Below are 18472 nucleotides of genomic sequence, written 5' to 3'. Positions count from 1 at the left end.
AACTTTGGATAAGCTACAAAATGAACATTTCCACTTGTCTGTGTGATCCTTTACAGTATTTTACTAGTTTTTATTTTACAATACCTCAAGAAGGGCCTGACACTTTGTAATTGTTTTCACATTAAATGAGGGTTTTATTATGTGTCATTGTTGCATTGATGTATTTTTGTTCACAAAAATGTTATTGAATTCACTGACACACAGAGAAATGCACCTCACTGTGTACTGAGGATTGACACACAAAATGTTTTAATTAAAATAACAGTATAAGTTGTGTGCTTCTTACTACTGTTCTTAGGTTAATGGGTATTTTCTACTAATTTCCAATTAGCAGGAAGTGCCCATCAGCCAATGAGCAATACTAGGAAGTACACAACTGAAACAGGTGCATTAGTTGCATTTTAAACTTAATAATTATTTTTGTTTTTCTGTCAGTATTAATTAACACATGGAGAACCTAATCATTAAAGACTATACATGTGCACAGCGGAAAAATTTGTTTCGTACCGATTCAGATTTTTTCGAATTCGGCTACATTCGAATGAATTAGTTTCGGATTCATACGGATTTGAATAAATTCAGATGCATTTGTTTCGGATTTGATTTGTAAATTCGGAAGTTCGGTATGTGTTATGTTGATTCAGATGGTTCCATGTTACATAAACGGAATTATTTCACTGTTCTATCTCACTAAATTTCACTAAATTTTATTTTTATACTGAATTGTTATTAGTCCATGGCCATTCAAATATAACAAATAAATCCAAACTAATTCGGATTTATTCGTTACAAATGCATTCGGATTAGTTTAGTTTCGTTGCTAGGGTAATTCGTAAATTGGAATTGATTCGAATCTCCGAATTTGGCCGAATTTCGACTCGGAACGAATGAAATGCACATGTCTAGTAAAGACAAACAGCTTTCCTATATATGTGACATTAATATATTTATATTACCAATGCTGCTCTCTATATCAAGTTGTGGTGCTGCAAAAATATTTGTATTAATCCTGCTGCTCCCTATATCAAGTTGGGGTTCAGTAAATATTTATTAATATTACCAATGCTGCCCTCTATATCAAGTTGTGGTTCAGTAAATATTTATTAATATTACCAATGCTGCCCTCTATATCAAGTTGTGGTTCAGTAAATATTTATTAATATTACCAATGCTGCCCTCTATATCAAGTTGGGGTTCAGTAAATATTTATTAATATTACCAATGCTGCTTTCTATATCAAGTTGTGGTTCAGTAAATATTTATTAATATTACCAATGCTGCCCTCTATATCAAGTTGTGGTTCAGTAAATATTTATTAATATTACCAATGCTGCTCTCTATATCAAGTTGTGGTTCAGTAAATATTTATTAATATTACCAATGATGCTCTCTATATCAAGTTGTGGTTCAGTAAATATATATTAATATTACCTATGCTGCTCTCTATATCAAGTTGTGGTTCAGTAAATATTTATTAATATCACCAATGCTGCTCTCTATATTAAGTTGTGGTTCACTAAATATTTATTAATTTTACCAATACTGCTCTCTATATTAAGTTGTGGTTCAGTAAATATATATTTATATTACCAATGCTGCTCTCTATATCAGGTTGTGGTTCAGTAAATATTTATTAATATTACCAATGCTGCTTTCTATATCAAGATGTGGTTCACTAAATATATATTAATATTACCAATGCTGCTCTCTATATCAAGTTGTGGTTCAGTAAATATATACAGGTGGCCCTCGTTTTACAACGGTTCAATTTACACCGTTTCAGAATAACAACCTTTTTTTCCAGTCATGTGACTGTTATTGAGAAGCAGTGCATTTATTAAAATAGCCAGCAGGTGGAGCTGTCCGCTTGTGTTGCAGCAAAGCCAAGCAAGCTGAAATTAATCAGTTTAACCAGACCTGAGCTATCAAGCAGATTTCAAAGGAACAAGGTCTTCCTGTCTACAAATCAGTCCAGATAGGAATGCATAGAAAGAACTGTTTGCAGAAAAATGCAAGTGAAGTCTGTGTTGTGTGATTATTTTATTAGGTTTATAATGCTGTTTAGCAAATGTTTTTGTTTATTTAACTTAGTTTAATGATATATTCTGTGTTGTGTGATTATTTAATTAGGTTTATAATGCTGTTTAGCATTTAAAGTCTTTATTTCAAAGCTTTAAAAATAATGTATTAGATGTTATTTATGACAATTTTGAGAGGGGCCTGGAACCTATCTCCCTCACTTCCCATTGACTTACATTATAAACTGGGTTTCAATTTACAACGGTTTCGATTTACAACCATTCCTTCTGGAACCTAACCCTGGCATAAACTGAGGGCTACCTGTATTAATATTACCAATGCTGCCCTCTATATCAAGTTGTGGTTCAGGAAATATTTATTAATATTACCAATGCTGCTCTCTATATTAAGTTGTGGTTCAGGAAATATTTATTAATATTACCAATGCTGCCCTCTATATGAAGTTGTGGTTCAGTAAATATTTATTAATATCACCAATGCTGCTCTCTATATCAAGTTGTGGTTCAGGAACTATTTATTAATATTACCAATGCTGCCCTCTATATCAAGTTGGGGTTCAGTAAATATTTATAAATATCACCAATGCTGCTCTCTATATCAAGTTATGGTTCAGGAAATATTTATTAATATCACCAATGCTGCTCTCTATATCAAGTTGTGGTTCAGTAAATATTTATTAATATTACCAATGCTGCTCTCTATATCAAGTTGTGGTTCAGTAAATATTTATTAATATTACCAATGCTGCTCTCTATATCAAGTTGTGGTTCAGTAAATATTTATTAATATTACCAATCCTGCTCTCTATATCAAGTTGTGGTTCAGTAAATATTTATTAATATTACCAATGCTGCTCTCTATATCAAGTTGTGGTTCAGTAAATATTTATTAATATTACCAATGCTGCTCTCTATATCAAGTTGTGGTTCAGTAAATATTTATTAATATTACCAATGCTGCTCTCTATATCAAGTTGTGGTTCAGTACATATATATTTATATTACCAATGCTGCTCTCTATATCAAATATTTTTGCAGCATCACAACTTGATATAGAGAGCAGCATTGGTAATATAAATATATTAATGTCACATATATAGGAAAGCTGTTTGTCTTTACTTATTTATAGCACTGCAGTGACATGAGGTTAGGTCAGTGGCTGGTGAGGCATTGGCTATTATCAGAGCCAGATAAACACACATAGGGACCCGATAGAGGTAGTTTAAATTTACCACCCCCTCAGTACATCACAAAGTCTCAGTGCCAAATGTTTAAAAGCTCTTTTTCTTGCAAGCTGCAACTGCATCCCCTCTTTCCTGATTGGTCTAACTGTGCAGTCTGCCTAATGCAGTGCAGAGTAGACTGGGTAAAGGCTGAAGACACACCCTCTCCCAATGAGGCAGATATGATAGCTGCCTCACCTGGGGCTTTTTCATGATTGGCCTAATTATGTCATATGACACCTGACCTGTCAGACAGTGGGTCCACGCTCCATCCAGCACCATCTAAGAGGTTGCACAATCAAAGGAGGCTGCGCTCATCATTGTTTCTCTCCCTGTATTTGCAGTGAAGCTCAGACATTTGGTGAGTTTTATTTTTATTATTATTTTCATTTTACTTTCACATTTTATTTTCTATTTTCATGACAGGCAACTTTCCTGCCTCCTCTGACTGCATGTCCCTGTAGCACTGGTAAATCCTAGTGTTTCAAAAACGCTAGGCTTTACCATCACTTTAACATAGAGAGCAGGGGTAATATAAATACTTTTGCAGCAACACATCTTGATATAAACAGCATCATTGGTAATATTAATATATATTTCCTGAACCACAACTTAATATAGAGAGCAGCATTGGTAATATTAATAAATATTTACTGAACCACAACTTGATATAGAGAGCAGCATTGGTAATATTAATAAATATTTACTGAACCACAACTTAATATAGAGAGCAACATTGGTAATATTAATATATATTTACTGAACCATATATCAAGATGTGTTGCTGCAAATTACCCCTGCTCTCTATGTTAAAGTGATGGTAAAGCCTAGCGTTTTTGAAACACTAGGATTTACCAGTGCTACAGGGACATGCAGTCAGGGGAGGCAGGGAAGTTGCCTGTCATGAAAATAGAAAATAAAATGTGAAAGTAAAATGAAAATAATAATAAAAATAAAACTCACCAAATGTCTGAGCTTCACTGCAAAAACAGGGAGAGAAACAATGATGAGCGCAGCCTCCTTTGATTGTGCAACCTCTTAGATGGTGCTGGATGGAGTGTGGACCCACTGTCTGACAGGTCAGGTGTCATGTGACATAATTAGGCCAATCATGAAAAAGCCCCAGGTGAGGCAGCTATCATATCTGCCTCATTGGGAGAGGGCGTGTCTTCAGCTTTTACCCAGTCTACTCTGCACTGCATTAGGCAGACTGCACAGTTAGACCAATCAGGAAAGAGGGGATGCAGTTGCAGTTTGCAAGAGAACGAGCTTTTTAACATTTGGCACTGAGACTTTGTGATGTACTGAGGGGGTGGTGAATTTAAACTACCTCTATCAGGTCCCTATGTGTGTTTATCTTGCTCTGATAATAGCCAATGCCTCACCAGCCACTGACCTAACCTCATGTCACTGCAGTGCTATAAATAAATTGGACTTTCAGTCATGAAGTATAAAAAACTTCATGCTGAAAGTTCCTTTACTTGCCTTCAGTTTATGCTGAGCTGAGTGTCTCTGACCACCAACTGCAAAAAGCTATTTCTTCAATTAGGTGATGTTTCCACCTCTTAGCCAATAGCCATGTTTTCCTTTCAGCATTATACTGTATTGATAGCATGACTATTGGCTAAGAGATGGAAACACCACCTCATTGAAAAAATAGCGTTTTGCCATGGGTGTCTTGAGGCGCTCAGCTCAGCATAAACTGAGGGCAAATAAAGGAACTTTCAGCATAAAGTTTTTTATACTTCATGACTGAAAGTCCCCTTTATTTATAGCATTGGTAAATCCTAGTGTTTCCCAAATGCTAGGCTTTACCATCACTTTTAGTTGTGGTGATAAAAAATATTTATATTACCCCTCCCCTATATATCAAGTTGTGGTGATTAAAAACATCTGGAGTTAGGGGGGGCGGAGCCGGCTACAGAGGAGACAAGACGTACATCTCATGAGCTCCTGTAAAATTCTCTAACATCTTGCTTAATTGAGTGCACAATTTATATTTCCTAACTAATTTCTTGACCTGCACTCATGAAGAAGGGAAAGCAACCTTTATTTTTTATTTTTTATTATTAAAGAGAGAAAAGAGAAAGACTAACAAAACCTACTACTACTGGGGACTACTCCGTCTGATCTGACCACGAGACAGTAGTGTTTGCCTGACTTACAGCCACATCGTGATTCATACAGAACTCTTTCCAACTTAATCAAATATGGCTGATTTCTGCAAACAGGTCCTAGCATCTTTGGACAAATTTGGGGAAATGATGGACCGCAGTTTCCATGACTTACGGCTCATAGTCAGAGATCGGTCTAGAGGAGAGATCAGCTTAATACCTAAAATGGCGGCTGTCACAGATCTTATTGAGACCTCCCAGCTTCATGTTCAGGCACCAACCTCAGGGCTTAACATTTCACAGACTCACACGGAGTCTCTTACACATGAAACTTATCTGGGTACAGTAACGGATCTTACAATAGAGAGAGGTTGTGTCGCACCAGCTCAGCTTGACAAATATGTAAGCATCAGAGTCGAAGCTCCGCAATCCATTACTGCCTCATCGCAGACATGTAGCTTGCATTCCCTTATAGAGAGCTGGTATGATAGCTCTGATTGGATTTCTGCCACTACGGAATCTGCTCCCGATGCTGACAGTTCTACATCCTTAACAGAGACCGTTAACGCGCTGCAGCTGCCACTCTTTCCAACTAAGTGCATAGAGGGAGCCGGTAACACCGACTTGGGGTATCTGGAGAAAGTGACCTCAACAATACCCAGAATTCAGCCTGCTTGTCTGGAGCATTTATCGGGTGATCTCTCCTTTACAGTGAATTCTCTAAGTTCGTCCTGCTACACCTCACATCAGCTACAGAAGCCTAAAGACAGCTCTCCTCTCCTCAACGCAGCCGGAGTTATATATACTAAGGGGGATATGGTCTACCTGGAAGTGCACCCTCTACACATTATCGATAGTGTCTCTAACTTGCAGACGCTGGAGAGAGAGATTCTAATAACCCCAAGCACCACTCCGGACCAAATGTCAGGGGATCAGAAATACATATTGACTGATGTAGCTCGGTGCCATACAGATCGGAAATGTGATGCGGCTTATTCTGACAGCAGCTTCTGGATTCTATTTGAGTTGTTGGCCATGCCTAGGAACGAACAGCGGCAACCCTCCTTTACTTTATTGACAATGTCTAAGAGTCTATCCCCGTTAGGAGCAGTTGCTGCCCGCACTGACAGACTAGTAATCATGCCTACTGCTATCACGCTCCTCACTACCTCCATGTTCCAATTGCCGACAGTTGGAGTAGGCTAATCTAGTGACTCTGCTTCCTTTATGGACATGGAGGTTCTCTGAGTTTCTGTGTTGTGAAATCGTACATTTGCTAAATGGTTATGTTAATTTTCTCTGGGTTAACGTAGTGATATATAAATATAAATAGTTATTTCAGTTAATATATTGCTCTGCACTGATATGTTTCTGTTATGGGTGAAATATGTCATTTACTTGCTTACAATTTATCGTAGGTTTTGATTAATTATAAAAAGTGGCATTTTGTGATGAGCATTGCAATGGTACCATTGCTCAGTTATATTATCCTAGCCCTCCAGGGTATTATCATTATTATGGGAGGAATGGCGATGTTAGAGGGTAGTGAAATCTCGGCCACATTGCAATAACCTGTTTTAGGTTTCCCATGAAACTATCAAATAGCTCTAGATTATATATACCCTATTAAATCTGTTATAATTAGAAAACCTTAAGGATCAGAGTTATATAGGTGCATCTTCATAGTTCTTTGTCAGAGTATATGTGTGGTTGCCATCTTTAGTTTCCCTATGCCTATGTCCACACTTAGCCTATACAGAAGCACCTCTGTAATCTTTATACACAGATTTTGCACCTTTATAGTACATTTTAGGAGATAGAGCTTTAATATTTCCCCCCTGGACTCAACTATTTCTCATTGATAAGGAATGCTATCACTATATATATATATATATAGATACTCCTCATTCTTGCCACACTTTACTTATTCTAACTGTATTTACTGTTTTATACTGTATTAGTATCTCATGTTTGACTGTGTTATGTTATTTATTGCAAGCTCTTCTAGGGCTAGGCTTGAGTAACCTTTCCATATCTTCCCTGAAGCATAGCTATATTATAGACTAATAACTAATGTCGCAGGTTAGCCCTGGATAGCGTGGCTGTTATTGACCGTTGGAATCTTATACAACAGTATATGGTTATATATTTCTTTGAATAAGACTTAATTAGCTAGAAAGGACACTTCCACCCCCACAGGGATCTTGCATCTGGCTCCCAGAGACTTACGTTTCTGTGCATGTCTCAGTCTGACCCCTACAATTATAATGTGTTACTACTATACCATCATATATGTTTCAGGGGTGAATATGGTGTATCTCTAGTCAGAATTTTTGACACCTCAGCTGGTGTTTGGACAGGGTGCTTATTGCTTATTAGTTTTCTTTTTAAAGCCTTACCTATTGGGATTGAATGTTTTTGTGGTTATTACTGTTATTTAAAAGTATTATATACCTTTCTGCCTTTAAAAGCTGGTGTTTGGGCAAGATTATATTTATATTTATACTATGTTCACCTATATATTATTGACCTCAGGTGTCCACATGCCCACAAATCTGCTAAAGTATCCCAAGCTTATCCTAAATTTAAATCTTCCCTGCCAGGTGATACGATAACCCCTAGTGACATACTGCTAGCTGATTATCATGCCCTAATATTTAAGATCCATTCTCAGTTTGCATGATGTTCATTTACTCCCCTAGCTTAGCGCTGGACAATGCGGCTCCTGATATCTATCTGCTGCTTTTCATAGCACGCTATGTGCGTACTGTCTCTAATTAACTGGGACATTGGCAGAGAACGTTTCACCAGCCTTCTTGTATTCACACCTCCAGTTATTTGGACTACATTTATGTAGGCTATTTGAAGATTATTTCTACCAGGCCTCTCTTCTCCCTTTCCCGCTGGTACTGGCTGCCTGCGGGTCATATCCCTATTCACTTTACCTACATTGCCGACAGATGGCTCTTCCCCAGGAGAGGGGAGCTTGCTAAAGTCACCTACATCTCATGTATTTATCTCTATTCTCTTTTCTATATATCTTTAATTGGAATTACCATCACTTATGAGGAACCCAAAATTACACAGGTCGGACACCCTAGCTGGCTCCGCCCCCCCCCTCCCCCCTCTTTTATTTAGAGCGGCTCTGGTCCACTGATCTTCCCTCCCCTCCCTTAAAACAAAAACCCATGTTGCTAATCCCCCATATTGTGACACTTAGCCTAAAACAGATTAATCACTGGTAGATTGTTCTGCAATTGGGGGAATATTTCTATTTTTTATTTTTTTTCTAGCTGACGGGTTGAAAAAAACTTGAGGTTTCATTACAATATGTTCTTGACACTAATTTTTGTCACATATTATTACTCCATTCTATGATTATAGCTCCAGGTTTAATATGTTTTGCCTACCTAAGTGACTCTCTCTGTATAATGAAAAGTTCTCGCCTCTTAGTTCATAGCTTGGTTACAGAGTACTTACTAAACTTATGATGACGATATCTGTATTTTAATATCCGAGTTTATGCATATCTTTTCTATGAGCATTGTGTTATTGCTATTACTGACTCTGCTATATGTCAAGACGTATTTACTATGTTGATGTTCTTTTTTCTCTTACCTCAATAAAAAATTATTTAAAAAAAAAAAAAACATCTGGAGTTTGCACCTCTGCACCTGTTCCCTTGGCATGAGGAGTCTCACAATGTTCCACCTTATCTCCCATGTTATTTGAAGTGTATATGCTTCCAATGGGAGATATCATAAGGCAGCATGGCCTCAGTTACCACTGTTGAGCAGATGACACACAAATATACATCTCCTTCAAGCCAAACTCAAATGTTCCAGAAGAAACAGTAAATAAATGTATTACTGATCCCTTGGAATGGATGAGTATAAGTTGGTTGAGGCTAAACCCAGACAAAACAGAAGTATGTGATGGGTAGAGATAGTATGGTGATAACTAAGCTGCAGCAACATCAACAAATTGGTCTAGAATGAGGAGGATTAAAACTACAAACATCAAATCTAGTAAGAAATCTTAGTGTTATGCTTGACAGTCAACTTTTTCTGAAACATCACATATCAGCCACAGTACAAACCTCATTCTTTCATTTAAAGAATATAGGCATGATAAAGCACCTGATTCCTACAGAATATCTTCCCATGGCCATTCATGCATTGGTGACATCACCTTTGAACTACTGCAATGCTTTTTATTAAGGTATCCCAGAAAAAACTACCCCATCCTCTTCAGTTGATACAAAACTCTGCAGCAAAGCTTCTAACTGGTTAGCCAAAACCTTTCCATGTAACACCTATCCACCACTGTCTGCACTGTCTGGCAATAAAATGGTGCATACTATTTAAGATAGGCCAGCTATCCTACAAATCTCTGCATGATCAGGGACCAAGGTATTTAAAAGAATTACTAGTGCACTATGTCCCAACTCACACTCTTCAACCACCACATGCCCAGATGGTAAGAGTGAAAATAAGTCACAAAAAATTGCTTTGCAAGCTTTAAGCCATGCTGCCCCATCTATATGGAAAACTCTACCAAGCACAGCAAAAGATGACACTTCTCTGGACATTTTCAAACAAAAAGACTTGAGGTCTACCTGTTTACACAAACCTTTCAGGAAACAAATCTGTAACTTCTAACCCTCTTATGTAAATATCCCTTGTGTAAAGCATCTGAGTCCAACACAGAGAAAAGCACTATATAAGTTGTCATTATTATGATTATGCTGCTGCTCTCTATATTAAGTTGTGGTGCTGAAAAATATTTATATCACCCCTGCTGCTCTCTATATGAAGTTGTGGTGCTGAAAATATTTATATTACCCCTGCTACTCTCTCTATCAGTTTGTGGTGCTGAAAAATATTTTATTACCCATGCTGCTCTCTATATCAAGTTGTGGTGCTGAAAAAATATAATTTTTTTACTGAGGGTTAAAGGAAAGCAACATCACAGACAGAACAAAATGCAATGTATAAGAAACGGTACAGTATAGGATATCAAGACATATTGGGCTCCATGTACTAAGCAGCATTAGCTGCTTCAGTTCCCTTGCGGGCGGTTTCGCACACTCTCTGAGTTGGCAGAGAGAAATCACAACAATTTTGCTCAGAGAATTGACAGTTCCTTTTCTCATGCAACTGGTTGCATGAGAGAAGGAGGTGTAGTACACACTTGTCAGAGTGTGTATTTATACATACAGGCAGCAGACAATCCCGTATCCACTACTCATATGCAGCAAAGGCGTGCAGACAATTTCTCAGGCTGAAAAGCTTGTCTGCATACCGATTAGTACATGTCGGCCATTGTCTGTACAGTATAGATAAAACAATGAGGGTAAAAAAGAGAACCCTCATTTTTGCCTCCTAGAAGAAGCTGAGGTCACTCTTGGACTTCTTACACATCAGAAACAAGAATTAATAGGAGGTACAAATAATAATTAAAGGCCATTCATGGACCTTTTGTGAATGAAACATTAAACAGATACTGAAAACTGAAATTTGAGTATGCCAGCAATGCTATTTTAACAAACCATAATTTTTATATGGAAAATGGTTAGTTAAGCAAACAATTACATTAGGCAATTCTTTAAATATGCACCTGGTATTGCCAACACCGGGTGTCAATCTACATTAAAGGAAAATGTTACTTGCAGTGATGGGAAGAAATATTAAAGCCCAATTTGCAAGAAAATATAAGTTGACAATCATCAAGCTAATGTTTCACAGTAACTAGATACTTATAGAGGATTTACTGGGAATAGTTTAACACTACCTAACTTATAAAATTTAAATTTTATAGAACAGCAATCAATCAATAAACTACATGCTCTGTGTGGTTAGACTATAATATGACCGGCATAAGCTATATTACACAATAAGTACATATCTCATCAATACACAAGACACATATCAATACAAATCAATACGACACATATCAATACACAAGGCTCTAGGGAAAGTGTGCCTCCTAACTCACACGCCTGATTGAGATTGCCAAAAGATCTACTAAGATGTACTATGTCCTTCAGCTCTGGATAACAAAATTATGGTTGTCCCTCTGCAGCATATTAACAATAAACATCAGGATTTGTACAAAGTGATACATACCTAACTTTTTAAACATGTTATTGTGAGGGCAGATACATTCAATACACTACAGTATGTTAACATAAAACCATACTCAAAGCAAGTGCAGCATAACCATCTGAGCATGGATAGGGTTAAGAAGTTGATATAGGTTACATCAGATAAGTGCATTTGTTTTTCATGAAACGAATATCCGAACAAATGCATCAACTTAATTTAAAGAAAACAAAGAACATAGTAACATAGTAGATGAGGTTGAAAAAAGACAGAAATCCATACAGTTCAACCTATAAAAATATTAATATACTTACAAACAAATCTCCAGTTGAGCTTAAATTTATCTCATTGAAAAGGTGACCCATTTAACACAAGCAATCAAATCCCTGAATTATGTTTCTAGCCAGAAATGTATCTAAACCATTTTTAAATGTATCTAAGGTATTGGCATTTACTACCTCCTCAGGTAATGAGTTCCACAATTTGATTGCTCTTACAGTGAAAAGACATTTATATTGCAGGAGATTACATTTCCTTTACTCCAACCTTAAATTGTGACCTCTTGTCACAAACTATTTTCTTTGAATAAAAATATCTTCTGCCATCTCTGTATATAGGCCTTGAATATATGTATATAAAGTAATCATGTCACCTCTCAAGTGCCTTTTTTCTAGAGAAAACAGACCCAGTTTCGCAAACCTCTCCTCATAACTTAATTTTTTCGCGTCAATATAAACGTTACTAGAGGTCGGTGATCGAGTCTAAACATAGGGTAAGCCTATTTTCAATTCAGTTTATAGTTTTACTTGTGTTATTGCACTATGTGATTTCTTTTTTTCACAGGTACCACCTTCACTGGATCTCATTGGATTTTTATTAACTTTATTGGATCCTATCCCACATATTTTTAATTATTATTTTTATTTTTATATTTTTCATATATTTTTCATTTTTTTGTCATTTGGAGCTTTGGATATTCTCTCATCCACATTAAGATTTCACTTGGATACACAGGATATAGGATTTACTACACTTAGGACACTCCACAAGGATATTTAAAGACTATAATCATCACTTGGGACATTTTAATATCAAGTTATATCACTTGGGATTATTCCACTAATATCACGTATATATTGAATATGTTCTTTTTTGAAGGCTAACCTATACTGTTTTACTGTTTTTATATATATAGGGTACCCTAATATGTATGTATGTTATTAAATGTATTTTTAATCACACAATTATATATTGATACGTTAGCCTATGGTTTTTCTATATATAGCTATTTCTATTGAGTTTTTAGTGATCTCATTTTGGGAGCTTGTATCTTTTGAATGTTGGCGCTGTCTTTATATGTTTTTACTTCCTTAGAATCCTTTTGCAATTAATCTTTCATTTTCAATTTTGTTTAATTTTATTGCTTTTTTTACTTTCTTTATATATTTGGTATGTTGAGTCTGTACTATTTTTAATTTAACGCCCTATGTTTTTTCATAATTTCTCTTAACACATTTTTATTTAGCCACATTAGCGATTTATTTCTTTTACTTTTATAACCATGTGGTATGGGTTTAAATGTATATTTATTTAACAAAGTTTTAAATGTTATCCATCTATCCTCTGTATTTTTATTAGATAATACTTTGCCCCAATTTATGTTTCTTTAACTATTTCCTTAAATAATTGAATTTTGCTTTCTTAAAATTAAATGTCTTAGTTGAACCCTTATAATGTTGCTTATGGAAAGTGATTTCAAATGTTACCATGTTATGATCGTTGTTACCCAAATATTCTTTGACTTCTATGTTTGATATTATGGGGCCGATTTAGCAAGGGCCGAATGGCCCCTGATCCCCCTGTTTCCGTGGTCTTAAGACCGCTGCTCCTTAACTCGTCCCCTGCCTCTGGGCAGGGGGTGTTAATCAATCCAATCGTGTATGATTGGATTGATTAACACCCCCTGCTAGCGGCCGCGAGTCTGCAGGGGGCGACATTGCACAAGCAGTTCACCAGAAGGTGGATTAGTGTGATGGATCCCAGGGCCTGCATTAAAGGAGAAGGTCCTCTAGAACAGGCCCTGGGATTGTCTGCACTAAGCCTCCTATTAGCGCTGGACTCTGTGCAGAAGTGTTAGCATTAGTATGTATAAGGTGAACTTTTTCACTGGTAGCGAAGGAACATTTACATTTGTTTAATAGAAACTAATGTAAATGTTTCAAATTTTTTGGATGTGCACATGTCTAGTCTAAATACAAGGCCAATTATTATAAACAACCATTAGAAGATTTCTCCAATTGAAAGTATATTAATACATCAGTAATACACTGTTATTTGCAGCCATACCAGGCAATTAGTAAAATTAGCCAGGTTTAAACCTGTTTCGGAATTAACAGACAAATTACTGAAAAAATGGCAACCTAATATTGCTGAAAACTTACCCATTATCACTGAATTTGAAATATTTGAAATAGAGCAACATATTGTAAGATTGTTCACCAGGTCCATAGACCTTCAAATATAAAACAAGCAAAATAATAGTGTTCAGCAGAGCATAATTCTTAGAAACACACCCAAACTAAAAAGAGATAGAGTGGCACCCGTAATGGTATGGGCTTCAAGTTTTTTTTTAACAGTATATGGTTATAACCTCTTATGGGCTTAAATGAATTTAGTTCTTTGTGTATTTATATGCTATGCAGTATTTACAACTCTATAATAAAATCAAACCAAATCAATATGTTGTGCAGTCTTCACAAATCAGTAATAAAATCTAAATCACATAATATGCATATACTAAGCGTGTGTCAGGTCTAAAATCTATTTAATCACAATGTAATTATTAATAATGAATAAAATTATATAATAAACAACATTTAGAAATAAAATAAAATGCAAGCTTGCTTATATTTATGTTGTGGCCACATTTATTTAAAAAGTTTCCAAGTTCATTGAAAGCTTAAAGGGACAGTAAACCTCAAAAATAATGTTATATAATTCTGCACATATTAGCGCAATCTTTATAAAATGTAATATTCCCTTTAAAAAAAAAAAACGGCTGTTTTACAGACCCGCTCTCTGTGCTCTTCTGAGCGGGTCTGTTTTATTCACACAGCGCATCGGGCCAGCTGTATAGTCACAGCCCGGCCCGACCGCGCCATAACACTAAGTGCAGCTCGCTCCTGCTCTGTCTGACAGCAGGAGCGAGCTGCACTTAGTGTTATGGCGTGGTCGAGCCGGGCTGTGACTATACAGCTGACCCGATGAGCTGTGTGAATAAAACAGACCCGCTCAGAAGAGCACGCTTTCCCCATAGACATCAATGGGGAGAAGGTGTCTGAAAAAAACCTAACACCTGCGATCGCGGAAAGAAAAGCTCCATAACGCAGCCCTATTGAAGTCTATGGGGAAAAGAAAAGTTATTTTTAAACCTAACACCCTAACATAAACCCTGAGTCTTAACACCCCTAACCTGCTGCCCCCAACATCACCGACACCTACATAATGTTATTAACCCCTAATCTGCCGCTCACGATATCGCCACCACCTAAATAAAGCTATTAATCCCTAATCTGCTTCTCCCGATATTGCCGCCACTATACTAAAGTTATTAACCCCTATTCCGCCGCATCCCAACATCGCTGCCACTATATTAAAGTTATTAACCCCTATTCCACCGATCCCCGACATCGCCGCAACTAAATAAAGTTATTACCCCTAAACCTCTGGCCTCCCACATCACTACCACTAAATAAACCTCTTCAATCTTCATCCCGTGGCAAAGTCCTCATCCGAGTGCCGAGAAGTCTTCATCCAGGCAGCCTCTTCAATCTTCATCCAGGCGGCATCTTCAATCTTCATCCCAGCGGCAAAGTCCTCATCCAAGTGGCGAGAAGTCTTCATTCAGACAGCCTCTTCAATCTTCATCCAGGTGGCATCTTCTATCTTGATCCCGGTGGCGCGGAGCGGCTCCATCCTGAAGACATCCGGCACGGAGCATCCTCTTCATATGGTCGCCGCCGTACACTGAATCTTCAATACAAGGTACGCAATTCAAGATGGCGTCCCTTGCATTCCTATTGGCTGAAAATTTTAAATCAGCCAATAGGATTTAAGCAGATCTCATTCTATTAGCTGATTCAAATCAAATAGTGCTCTTGCAAATGGATAACATTATTGCAAAACTGCTGCCATATAGTGCTCTAGACCAGGGTTATTCAAACCACGGGTCGGGACCCATTACTGGGTCACAGCACCATGTTTACTGGGTCACGACTTGAGTGTGTGTGTGTGATGTCTGGCTTGGAATCACAAATATAATTTATTATCAGGATTCTCAGCAGCAGAACTTGGTAAGTAGGAGGTGTGTATCACAAATCTACCTTGCTGCCACAAAGTGAAAAGTAACAGCAGTGGTAAATGAGTGAATTATTATAATAATTATTGCTGAAAAGTAAGCAATAATTATAACAAAAGGAAGGAGAAGTTCAATTAAACAGAAAACTATTTCTAAAAACTAAACTGATCCTGTCTTACAGCAGGAGGCTGTGTAATTCAATTCCCCTGTAGCTAGAACAGAATCTCCTGTTACTTCACAGGGCTGGTTCAAGCTGCAGTTATGTGTGACTCTGTGCAGGCTGAGTCTTTGGTTCAGTGTAGGTAAAGTTCCTACCACAGTGTGCAGGAGGCTCTGTGTGTGAGCACTGTTCAGGAGAGAGGAGTGTGAGCGGCCAAACAGCCCGGTGCCTGTTACGTCACAGGAGGGCGTGGCCTAATGCCGGTTCTCGGCGTGAACAAAGTGTGCTTCCTATACAGCGTGTGGCACACACAGTTGATAAAGTAAGTCCTGGAGTAGGGGAGCCCAGGGGTCTGGTGTTAGAGAAGTCCCAATAGGTAAGGGGAGAATCACAAGAAGTTAGTGATGCAATCCGGATGAGAATACACTTATTCCGTTTTCCTTTAAGGTGATCTCCAGGTAGCTAGGAAATGTAAGTAAAGTTGTAGAATGTCCAGAAGACTTGGAAGTAATAAATATAGCTGAGTAAATAGGCACCAGTAGGTAGCGATACAGTGAGACTTCTGATTGAGAGCAGCCTGTCAGCACCTCACAGCAGGGAAACAAACCAGTGTCTGGAAACAAAATACTAAGCACCTGTCTGATTTTGATTGACAGGATTTATAGAGGAAGAGGGAGGAGACATGGAAAGGGGGAAACCTGACAGTGTGCGCTGTAGGAATGTGTGTTTGGTGTGTTATATGAGAGTGTGAGTGCTGCATGAGAGTTTGTGTGGTGTGTGTGTTATATGAGAGTGTGTGTGTTGTATGAGAGTGTATGTGGTGTGTGTGTGTGTTATATGATAGTGTGTGTATTGTTTAAGAGTGTATGTGGTGTGTGTGTTATATGAAAGTTTGTGTGGTGTGTGTGTGCTGTATGAAAGTGTATCTGGTGTGTGTGTGTTATATGACTGCATGTGTTTGGATGAGAGTGTTTGTGGTGTGTGTGTTGGATGAGTGTGTGTGGTGTATATGTGTGACATGTGTGTGTGTTATATGACTGTGTGTGTTGGATGAGAGTGTTTGTGGTGTGTGTGTTGGATGAGTGTGTGTGGTGTATATGTGTGACGTGTGTGTGTGTTATATGACTGTGTGTGTTGTATATGAGAGTTTGTGTGTGTATGTGTGTTAAATCCTATTACAATACTTGCAAGTTTGACTACAATCAGGAATAAAGTATGGTCATATTTTAGCTACTATTTTGTATATTACTTCAGAAATGTTCAGACCAAGTATAAAAATAGGGCCGCAAAGGTATGTGGTATAATGGCACTGGGTCTTGGGAAAAAAAAGTTTGAAGAACCCTGCTCTAGACTTTGCAACAATGAATAAAAATTGATTATAGAAGTAAATTAGAAAGTTGTTTAACCCCTTCCTGCTGGTACTAATTTGTTACATCGGAACCAATGTAAAAAAATTAGTAAAAAATTTAAATCATGTGATTGTACATGCGATCACGTGATTTCAATTATAGGATCGGGTTTGGGGGGGTACCTATGACACTAGGCATGCCCTCCAGTCAACGATCCCAGTTAGGATGCCGTAGCTGCTTCAGTACAATCCATGCCGTCCTAATGGTGCTAAAGCCCAGAGCAGTTAGGATGACATTCAACGTCCTAACTGCGTTAAGGGGTTAAAATCATTATTTAAATAAATGTGTATTTTTAACTTTTGGCATATTTTTCTTTTAGGAAAAGATTTGGTGTATAGGATATAAATATCCCATAGAAGACAGTAGCCAAGGCTTTTTGTTTTACAGTAGTGCGTAATTCAACATTGCACTATGTAAAAATATTTTAGAAATTGATGGCTTTTTTAATATTGTATTTTTATGGCAGCTATACATTTTCACTGCACTGTACATGTTCAGTTTTTATATTTTGCGACAACACTGTATTAAAAGTTCTACATATATTAGAAGTAAACCCATTCAGTACGGTGTAAACTTACTTACATGTCTATTATAATCGCGCTATACAAAATGTGTTGTTTGGTGTAGTGCAATTGCAATAGAAATGTATCAGAGTAAGTTTATGTCTCACAGGTTACATTAGCAAATAAATATAAGAATTTTCAGTATTTCAACCAAAATATGTATCTATAAGTGATGCTGAAGGGATTCAATACTTCATTTTTAGAAGACAACCATTTGGACCTTTGTTTGGTGAGGATTTTCAGGCTTTTTCTCTCAAGTGTTTGAAATGCATATTAGTGCAACTTTGTAGTTTTGTAGATTATTTTGTAAAGTTATAACTATGTGATTGACAGATAGATTGCATTTGTCTGTTTTAGCCTTATATAATGTCTATTGTGTGTTGTCCTCTTACAACTTGTTATAGTTTAATGGCCTATGATATGAATAGTAGTTTGCTACTTTTTAATATACAAATACAATTTACAAACAATATTTTTTTTATTTTTTTTAATTAACAAGAAAT

The sequence above is a fragment of the Bombina bombina genome, chromosome 5 (assembly GCF_027579735.1).
Source record: "Bombina bombina isolate aBomBom1 chromosome 5, aBomBom1.pri, whole genome shotgun sequence".
Lineage (NCBI taxonomy): Eukaryota > Metazoa > Chordata > Amphibia > Anura > Bombinatoridae > Bombina > Bombina bombina.
The sequence above is the reverse complement of the archived record's forward strand: the minus strand, read 5'-3'. Positions refer to the sequence as shown.